Genomic DNA, 11,605 nt, shown 5'->3' with positions numbered 1-11,605 from the left:
GGAGGAACGCTGTAAAACCCACGCTTGCCAGCAACTTCTTAAATCAGTTGCCATTACCATGTTATTGAATGTTGAAAACCATGGTAGCATTCGAATATTTAGAAAACTGCAGCAGGAAACTCATGGTACTAGTGAATGGTTTTGATTTTTTTTTTTTTACAGTATTCCTTTTTCCTTTTTGAAAAACTTGAGATATAATTTACATACTATAAAACTCACCATTTAAAGTATACAATTCAGTGGTTTTTAGTACAACGTTGTGCGACCATCACCACGATCTAATTCCAGAACATTTTCATCACCCCCCAAAAAGCCCAGTAGCTCAAACTATGAGGTATAAAATAAGCTAGGATGTATTGTACAACACAGGGAATATTGCCAATATTTTATAATAACTATAAATGAAGTATAACCTTTTAAAAATTGTATATCACTATATTGTACACCTGTAACTTATATAATATTGTAATCAACTATACTTCAATTAAAAAAGAAGACAAATATAGGTATCTTACCTTTAACGTTGCATTTGTCCTAAATATTGGACTAAACCCAAAGAAGAGGTAGAAGACATCAAACAGCATTACTGATGCGATATCCAACTGTTGGAAGAACGCATTCACAATTATGTTGTGTTTCCATGCTTTTTTGGATGTGAATTAATTTATACCAATGTATGTATGTAAAACCTGACCAGTCACCATAAATTATTTGTTGTTTAATACAAAATTACGTTCAGTTAAATATGCACGGTGTCACTGAAAGTTGTATCAGCGCCATGAAAACAAGTATACTATTTCGTAGCCTGCTTCCAATGAATTTCATTTCCAACTGCATGCATCTGATCTCTCCTTAGGCACTGCATTTTCTGGGATTTTTGTTGAGCTGTCACATATATTTCAGAGATGGCATGGTTGCTAATGTTAAAATACATTTTAAACTTGGGGCTCTTGGACTGAAAATCAAATCCATTTTTTATTTTATTTGAAACCATTGGACATTCATTGCAGTGATATATTTTTATGTTTCAGTCAATTCTTCAGCGTTCAGGGCTGATTATATTGTTGGAGGTTCATCTAAGACACCTCAGTTCTTTCTACTGCTGTCTACTTTGGACCATATTGCTAACGATAAGCTGCTGTGAACGTGTCTGTCAGAGACTGTGCAGGCTAAGAGAGAGAAGAGGGAAGAAATCAGTCCCATTTACAATTAATCAGCAGCTCCAAGGGGAGAAGGTATTAAAAGTACTATTATAGGGCTTCCCTGGTGGCGCAGTGGTTGAGAGTCCGCCTGCCGATGCAGGGGACACGGGTTCGTGCCCCAGTCTGGGAAGATCCCACATGTCGCGGAGCGGCTGGGCCCGTGGGCCATGGCCGCTGAGCCTGTGCGTCCGGAGCCTGTGCTCTGCAAGGGGAGAGGCCACAACAGTGAGAGGCCCGCGTACTGCAAAAAAAAAAAAAAAAAAAGTACTATAATTTGTCATGTATTTAAATTATTCTGGCCTTCTATTACCCTGGTAATTGTGAAATGACAATGACACACTTGCATACTTTCCCAACTGCAATGATAACAATAAAAAATTCTTTTATGTAAAGAAAACAAAACCAAAAACCTGTACCTGCTAGAAGTCACTTCCATCCCTCCCTCCCTCCCCTCAGCCCCTGGCAACTGTTAATCTACCTTCTGTCTCTACAGATTTTTCTATTCTGGACATTTCATATAAATGGAATCATACAATATGTGGTGTTTTCTGACTGGCTCCTTTCATAGAACACGTTTTCAAGGTCCATCCACGTTGTAGGAGGGATTAGCACTTCGTTTCTTTTTGTTGCTGAACAAGATTTCCGTTACATGGATATACTACCTTGTGTTATCCGTTCATCAGCTGATGGACACTTGGGTTGTTTGCAGTGAACAGTTGAGGGAAGCCTGATCTACACTGAGTTCACAATGATTATAAATGGTATTTCCTGTCCCCTCTCTCCTTGCCATAGAACTCCCCCAGGAAGTGGTATACTCTGTTGCTGCAGTGCAGTGTTCAACACGTATATTGTGTTCTGTAAGCATGAAATCAGCTACATAGCTCTGCATTGATCACAGGAAGCCCCATGTCATGAAATTCCCCCACTGGGCATTTTTCTTGGTGTTCAGCCAGTGTAGCTATTATTGCAAGCCTACCCCAGTGAGCTTGTGAGAATTCCCTCCCAGCCCTGGGTCCTGCAGAGAAAGCCCTTGGCAACCTCCTGTTTCCAAACTTATTGATAGCAGATGTTTTGAACCCAGTTTTGAAAGCAAATGTTTTGAAAGCAAATGATTGCCCTGCCCCAGCATAGAGATGAAGTAGATGACCATCCTTGATTGGCTACATGTGGAGAGGAAGCAGAGTTGTGCGTGAGAAGGAGAGCAAAGATGATGACCAGGAAGGAGTTCTTTTAAGAAGCCACATTACTCATTCAGTCTGTAAGTATTCAGCCCTTCTGTGGTCCTGTCCCTGCACGAGGCACTGTTGGGGAGAGCACGTATCACTTCCTTTGAAAGACTTTATGACCTGGATAGGGAGGCTATGAAATATCGCAGTAAAAGATGACCAAGGGCTTCCCTGGTGGCGCAGTGGTTGAGAGTCTGCCTGCTAATGCAGGGGACACGGGTTCGAGCCTTGGTCTGGGAGGATCTCGCATGCCGCGGAGCAACTAGGCCTGTGAGCCACGGCTGCTGAGCCTGCACGTCTGGAGCCTGTGCTCCGCAACAACAGAGGCCGCGATAGTGAGAGGCCCGCGCACCGCGATGAGTGGCCGCCGCTTGCCACAACTAGAGAAAGCCCTCGCACAGAAACGAAGACCCAACACAGCCATAAATAAATAAATTAATTAATTTAAAAAAAAAGATGACCAAAAAGCCCCAGCTTCTATAATATAGACAGGAAAACTGCTTTGCGCACACACAGAAGTGAATACTATGCCAGCGAACCAAAAGTCTGAACCTTTGAAAGGGAAGATAACTGCTAATAAGAGAAGTATAAAGAAACTACAACTCTGCTTCATTTACTAGGTGATTATTAAGAAACTAGAAAAAGCTGGGTATGCCATTTATTAAGCTACTACCTCTCAGCTCCCCACCCAGCCTTTATACTCCACCTGTGATGCTGGCTGGGCTGTATACAAGCACTCTTCTTCTTAGCCATCTGCTCCTGATCGCCTCTACCAGTAGCGGGTAATTGCAGGCACCTGCAAGGCTGGAGCAGGGACATGGGATTTGCTCCTTCCTGTTTGCTACCTGTTCCTGACAGCGTCACCCCAGCAATGCATCTTCACCTGGCAGTGGCAGTTCCTTCCAAGGAGCAGCAGAGTCACCTTCATTGCACTCCCCTCAGAGGCACTGGCAGGGTTCGGACTGCAGCCCCTCCTCAGAGGCTAAGTTCCAGCTCCACAGAACCCCTCCTCCATGTTCTACGTTTTAGTAATCCCAACCTCTTTGCTCTGTCCCCTCAGCCCAGCGGTGGCAGGAGCTCCCCACAGTTCTTACATCTGTGATTAGTTGGTATTTTCTTTTTGCCTTGTCAGTTACCTTTTTACAACTAGTCAACAATGATTTATTCTGAACTCTGTTGAAATAAATGGGATGGTTTCCATCTCCCAATGACCTCTGAACCCTGACTGACAGAGTGGAACCAGAGAAGCTGAGACAGATGCTTTTGACCAGGGATGATAATTTGTCTAATCCATATAACCAGTATCAAAAAATTAGAAAGTCCAAATTAATTCGGCTTTCCAAAGAAAACAAAAAAAATAACCCCAAATCTTACCTAAAATGAGATGTACATTTACGTTACACTCCACATTGCGATAAAATCAGGATGAAGCATACAGCTGTTTTTAAACCAAATCAGTCTTATCTGTTCAAGGATTCACCTCTATTAAGGGTATTGGTGGGCTTCCCTGGTGGCGCAGTGGTTGAGAGTCCGCCTGCCGATGTAGGGGACATGGGTTCGTGCCCTGGTCCGGGAGGATCCCACATGCCGCGGAGCGGCTGGGCCCGTGAGCCATGGCCGCTGAGCCTGCGCATCCGGAGCCTGTGCTCCTCCCACGGCAGTGGGAGGCCCATGTACCGCAAAAAAAGAAAAAGAGTATTGGTGAATGTGGATCCAGGTATAATTCTGCATTCATGCATCAAATATTTAAAATACTTCATAGAAGTTTTCCTTAGTACTTTTTTTTTCTTAGTACTTTTTAAATGACTGTGTATTGACTATATTTTCTAATTTTCTGTATTAATATTCAAAATGCTTTGGCACTTGAGGCCTTGATCCTAGACAGACTGCCTCTCCCAGGACTAGCTAATTCCTAGAGAGCAAACACCCCCTCCTGCATTCACACCTTTGATATACAAATCAACCAGTCCAGAGCCCACACCCCCAACCATCTCTTTTATTCAATTGTCACACACCTAGTCAATATTATCCTGGCACTAAGTCACCTCAGGGTTAGATACCAGGCAACTAGGGACCACCTCTACAACCCAGAGCACACCAAAGTTGTTTATCTAATACTAAGCTTACTCAACATACCTACCCTGTTTCGCCCATTCCTTCCCATGAAAACCCCAATGAAGGCTCTGGGTCATGCTTCCTCCCTTCTGTCTCCTAATGGAGCCTGGGGCTTCCCCACCTGGCCCTGCATGTCATGCCCTGCCTCTAGCTTCTGTGAGTATAAACTTCTACCCATGACAATCATTGCCATGTTTGCCCGTCTTACCATACTTGATTGAAACAAAACCTCAGTGCATTTTTAGAACAGACTGCTAATTATTAGCTTGATACCTATTTGCATTTCTTTTCCTTCTCTTGAGATCCCTATAATGAGTACAAATGACAGATTCCTATCATCTGTTATCCCAGCTTCCCCTAATGAAGCCAACTACAGATATACAGGGCTACAATTACAAACAGATGGTCATAAATGGTCAATTCCTTTCCCTCTGTGGGGAGGGGCAAAGGTTTTTCTCATTTACAGATACACAAACAAGAACCACAAGTGTCAGTACTACAACTTCAGCCACGGGTCAAACACAAATACCAACACTGACACATATGCATTCAGGAAAAAACAAACAAAAATAAACTGCAGGTAAACAACCCTGAGAGTGCAGAGCTGGACAAAAAGAAAGCTGTAGGCTACTACCTTCTCCCCATCCACTCTGGGGATCTTTCATGGTTCCATCCCACAAAATTCCTTAAGCAAAGAAATGTTGACAGAAGCCTGCAAGCCCAGGTCTCTACTTCACCCTTCGAAGCTTCCACAGACTTTCCAGCACAAGCCATGGTACCACAGACCCTAACCCAGGCTTCTGTTAAGGAACCATTGGCTGAAACCGCCTGCCTTGGCCAGGCACGATGGTAACCACTTGCCTGAGTTGTCTCACACAGGAGGTCCTGATAAAGACCACGATGCTGCCACAGAAAACTAACCAGGAGAATTCCGGAGGGGCCAAAAGGAGGGAGGACATGTCAGCCCATAGTATGTCTTGTAAAACTAACCTGGAAGCATTCGGGAGGGGCCAAAAGGAGGAGGGAGAAGACCATATGTCCTGCCAACCTCCCAGAAACCCTCAGGAATCCAACTTGGCTGAGAGATGAACATGCCACCAGGAAGAACCGTGAGTCAGATGGCCAGAGACAACCCAGAAACTTACCCCATTACCATAAAGTCTGAGGCTGCGAGCCACGTGGCAGAGCAGGTCTCCTGGATTCCCTTACCCTGCTGCTCTCCGCCCGGTACCCCTTCCCGATAAAGTCTTTTGCTTTGTCAGTACGTGTCTCCTTGGACAATTCATTTCTGAGTGTTAGACAAGAGCCCATTTTTGGGCCCTGGGAGGGGTCCCCCTTCCTGCAACACTTCCAGTCTCTAAGCTGGAAGATAGGCGTTCAACGTCCAACCTCGTCTACCAGGCCTTTTCTCTGGTCAGCACTTCTGGGGCCCAGACCTTTCAGATTCTCCTCTGAGAGCCAATAACTAGGTCCTACAAGTTTCCAGTGGGCAGATACACATGACTTTGAAAACCACATTTTCTGTTTCTAATTTTTGAAAGACAGACATCTTAACCACAACAGACAGATAGGTACGATCATCAGACTTGGATGCATAAGAGCTATGAAAATGAGTCAAATACGCCTTATCCTGGCAAAAATTCACGGGTTGGTTAAAGCAACTCTGACACAAGAATGCTGGGGAGGAACAAAGGATCTCAAAATTATATTTTCTGTGGGTTCTTCATCTAGGGGCTGCTCTCTACTTTAGGGTGTTCTTGGGAGGCAATAGGACCTCCCAAAACTGTGAAATTGTTAAAATAACAATAACAATCAATTGTTCGTCAAATGCAGTTATATTTCTTCAGAGAATCTGCTGACCCTCAGCTGGGCCTATTAGGGCATATTCTCATATGATATTAAAGGTCACACAAATATCTCTCTGCTTTATTTCCAAGTTTTGTATTATTTTTTCCTGAACAAAACTTCCTTTCTGGAGAGTAGAAGCAGCAACCACAAGGAAAAGCAAGTTCAAGTGCTGGATTTTCTGGATCCTCAGAAATGAGAAAATATTAGCAGAAACATTAATAACATAGATGCTAAAAGTGTTCACAGGCTTTGAGTTCAAAATTCCACCTCTAAGAGCTTATTCTGTGGAAGTATTCAGAGCTACTTGTGCCTGAAACTTCATGCCCAAAGATGTTTATCTCAGTGCCTTTGACCATAAAGAAAAACTGGGGACAGCCTAAAGGGTTCACTGGTGATGTGTAGTAGAAGGCTTCGACTCCTTCAACGGGTTCAATTTTATCCTGACCCCACTCCTTACCGACTGACTACGTGCCCTCAACTCCTAGCATTTACTTCCTGGTCTATAAAGTCAGGACTAACAATGGTCAGGCTTGGATTACCCAATATACAGATATGTTCAGGCACTGGTAAAGCAGGGGCACCAGAGACAATGCTTTCGAAAAAATGTCATGTTTGATAGAAAGGGGAAAAAAACACTCAAATACTCAGAATAGGAAATGTACACTTTCGTACACTGATTTTGTGTTTTGTTTTTTAGTTTATGAATAATCTTTAGTTAGGTTATCTTAGGCTCAGATTTTGGGGGTCTGCGAATTAAACTGACAAAAGATAGATTAGCAAGAGAAAAGATGGATTTTAATCACGTTTGAATGGGAGTTCACAAAGAAGTGTGGTTCAAAGAAGCAATTAGAATTTGGGGCTTATATACCATCTGTCAATGAAAAAATTAATCAGTCGATCTAAGAAAGAAATGGAAAATTTTATTTGAGCCAAACTGAGAATTATAACCCAGGTACAGCCTCTCAGAAAGCTCTGAGAACTGCTCCACCCATTAGAGGTCGAAGCACAGTTATATACTTTTTTGAGATAGAGGACCGTGCCCTAAATGACATATTATTGACGGTTTATACAATCCAGAGCTACATGTCCAAGAGTAGTGGGTCATGGGTCATGTGGCCCCTTACAAGATTAAGAAGGTTATCCCCTAAAAAATATTGACTCTTGATGAGATTAAGAAGGGATGTTATATATACACTACCAAATGTAAAATAGATAGCTAGCAGGAAGCAGCCACATAGCACAGGGAGATCAGCTCGGTGGTTTGTGACCACCTAGAGGGTTGGGATAGGGAGGGTGGGAGGGAGGGAGACGCAAGAGGGAGGGAATGTGGGGATATATGTATACGTATAGCTGATTCACTTTGTTATACAGCAGAAACTAACACAACAATGTAAAGCAATTATACTCCAATAAAGATGTTAAAAAAAAACACTTTTAGGGCTTCCCTGGTGGCACAGTGGTTGAGAATCTGCCTGCCAATGCAGGGGACACGGGTTCGAGCCCTGGTCTGGGAAGATCCCACATGCCGCGGAGCAACTGGGCCCGTGAGCCATGGCCGCTGAGCCTGCGCGTCTGGAGCCTGTGCTCCGCAACAAGAGAGGCCGCGATGGTGAGAGGCCGGCGCACCGCGATGAAGAGTGGCCCCTGCTTGCCGCAACTAGAGAAAGCCCTCGCACAGTAAACGAAGACCCAACACAGCCAAAAATTTAAAAAAATTTAAAAATTAAAAAAAATTAAAAAATTAAAATAAAACACTTTTATACAGTAAAAAAATAAAAAATTTTAAAAATAAGAAGGAATGCTATTTCCTAAGGAGGTCTGGTTAATGCAGATGCACAGTATATACTACAGGGGAGGGAGGAGGCCCAAACGGGCAAAGAAAAATTGTATATTTAAATTTTTCTCGTCTTTATGAATTTTATTTCATCACATCTTAAGAGATGAAGGGGAGAGGAAGAAGGGCACCATATAAGAAAGATAAGTGGGCCCTTAAGGGTGGATGAGGGATACAATAGTTTTGTGACCATGTCTGTTTGGCCGTGGTGCTGACTTCTCTCAGATTAGAGTTGCTCTTAGAAAGGGGATTTATGACAATTGAGTTCTTTACAGTTCTTCTGGGAGGCTCTGCTTTTAGGCAGATAAGGGATTCAAGAACTCAAAATATTCCCCTTCTAACTCCAAAAAAAGTTTTATAACTTAGTTACAGAGGTTTAAAAGAGGACCCCATCCATCTTCTCATAGGCAGGCCTCCAGAGTCAGTGATTGGGTGTTACAGGGAAAATCTACTTCAGAATTTGGGAATGAGGAAACAAAGACTGTTCCAGATGTCGAACTGAAAACGCTGTGACTAATGGATCAGAGAACAGATGTCACCGAAAAGAGGCTCAGCTGGCCGGCAGGACTGGACTGCAACCTGATTAAGTATATTAACATATGGAAAGAAAGAGTCACTTGGAAGGAGGGCTGAGCTACTCCCCTACTGCTTGCCTTTAAAGCAGACTGCCCACAAATGTTTATGAATTTGAATTGGAACGGAAATACAATTTACCTCCATGTATTATCCATCAGATGCCAGACACCGTGCTAAAAGTCTTTAGTACATTATCTTATTTGAGTCTCATGATAGCTGAAGCCAAGATTATTAACCCATTTAACAACTGTAGAGAGATGCGAGTGTTGCCCAAGTGATACCTCCAAGCTGTCAGGTGGCAGAGCTAAGACCAGACCTCAGAATCCAAGCTCCTGTCTTCCACGCTGCCCTCGTCCAGTCTCCATCCCAGGTATCCTTCGCCTGGACCTCGAGTGGTTTGCTTGGATCCCCCCACCCAAACTTCTGCTCATTTTGACAGTGAACCAAAGAAGTGGGAAGTAAATTCAGCTTTCCTGCCCCCCATTTGGGTGACCCACAAGAACATAAATCTTGTAGGGTTTTTAACATCCAAGCTGCCTAAAACCTCAGACATGTCAAACCCGAGCATCGCTGTGGAAGAGAACCAGAAGGTCCCTGTCTGAGCCCTGATTCTGCAAGCGATTACCTGGGTGATATGAGACAAGTCGCTAAGCCTCTCTGGTCCTAATTTTCTCATTTTAAAATGAGAGCAGTAGACGTGCTCACGTCTGACCAGATCAGTATTATCATCCTGGGATTCTGTAGTTTGATAAAAGGGGTAAAAGTCTCCATAGAGGTAGAGGTTGCAAGGTGAGAGTCAGAATCCTCACTAAAGTGTTTCCAGTTCCAGTGATGGAGCTATTTTTAGATTTGATCTGGTTCTCTCATGCATGATACATGTCGTAGGATGGTTTTCTGGGTCAACCTTTCTCAAATAAACTGTCATGTAATCCATGACCGGGACAGTTGCCACGATACAGTAACAACTTTTCCCCACATTAGCACTGGCTGTTTTAAAATTGCTTTACCCCACTTACAGACCAGACTTCAAAGAACTGTGATGTAGGGGATCCAGTGTCTTGGTTTTGAAAGGGGTATCCTGGAGGGAGTGGTTCTAGTCTGTCATATGTGGAGTTTCTCCTCCAACCTTTATTCATGCATTCATTCAATAGTTTGTTTTTCTTGTGTGCCTACTTTGTGCCAGGAACTTAGAAAAGGATAGTGAGCAGAAATAGACAGAACCCCTACCACCAAGAAGCTTACACTGGGGGCGAAGACATTAATCAGATAATCATACAAATTTTAATTGTGACTGTAACATGTGCTACAAAGGAAAAGCACAGGATGCCCCGGAGGGCCTAAAACTGGGAGGTCAGAGAAGGCTTCCTCTGGGAGGTGCTGTTTGAACTGAGTTCTAAGGATGAGGAGTAGTTAATAGGTGGCAAGAGAAGGGAAAAGCATTCCTGGAAAAGGAAAGAGGTCTTTAGAAAGAGGAATTATGAGACTAAAAGGAAGCCTGTATAGTGGAGTACAGAGAAAAAGAGAGTGTCAGGGAGGAAAGACTCTTTGTCTACCCTCTTAGGATCTGTCATGGGGGGCTTGTGAACTAAACTAACAACCAGACAAAGAACAAGTTAGCAGGAGAAAAGAAACCACTCATATGCATGATGGAGATTACAAAAGAAATAGGTCAATAAATGGTTAAAGTTAGAGGCTTATGTTCCTAACTTAGTAGGGAAAAGGGAAGGGGAGAAAAGACCTCTATGGGAAATGGGTTTCTTTAGAAAAGACAAGGGTTTCTAGAAGAACAAATGGGATATAAAAAATGTTGTGATACCATACACAAAAATAAGCTCAAAATGGATTAAAGACCTAAATGTAAGGCCAGAAACTATCAAACTCTTAGAGGAAAACATAGGCAGGACACTCTATGACATAAATCACAGCAAGATCCTTTTTGACCCACCTCCTAGAGAAATGGAAATAAAAACAAAAATAAACAAATGGGACCTAATGAAACTTCAAAGCTTTTGCACAGCAAAGGAAACCATAAACAAGACCAAAAGACAATCCTCAGAATGGGAGAAAATATTTGCAGATGAAGCAACTGACAAAGGATTAATCTCCAAAATTTACAAGCAGCTCATGCAGCTCAATAACAAAAAACCAAACAACCCAATCCAAAAATGGGCAGAAGACCTAAAGAGACATTTCTCCAAAGAAGATATACAGACTGCCAACAAATAAATGAAAGAATGCTCAACATCATTGAACACTAGAGTAATGCAAATCAAAACTACAATGAGATATCATCTCACACCGGTCAGAATGGCCATCATCAAAAAATCTAGAAACAATAAATGCTGGAGAGGGTGTGGAGAAAAGGGAACACTCTTGCACTGCTGGTGGGAATGTGAATTGGTACAGCCACTATGGAGAACAGTAATGGAGGTTCCTTAAACAACTACAAATAGAACTACCATATGACCCAGCAATCCCACTACTGGGCATATACCCTGAGAAAACCATAATTCAAAAAGAGTCATGTACCAAAATGTTCATTGCAGCTCTATTTACAATAGCCAGGAGATGGAAGCAACCCAAGTGTCCATCATCGGATGAATGGATAAAGAAGATGTGGCAGATATATACAATGGAATATTACTCAGCCATAAAAAGAAACGAAATTGAGTTATTTGTAGTGAGGTGAATGGACCTAGAGTCTGTCATACAGAGTGAAGTAAGTCAGAAAGAGAAAGACAAATACCATATGCTAACACATATATATGGAACCTAAGCAAATAAAAAAAAAATGTCATGAAGAA

This window comes from Lagenorhynchus albirostris, chromosome 13 (genome assembly GCF_949774975.1).
Source record: "Lagenorhynchus albirostris chromosome 13, mLagAlb1.1, whole genome shotgun sequence".
Lineage (NCBI taxonomy): Eukaryota > Metazoa > Chordata > Mammalia > Artiodactyla > Delphinidae > Lagenorhynchus > Lagenorhynchus albirostris.
This window is presented reverse-complemented; position numbering follows the sequence as displayed.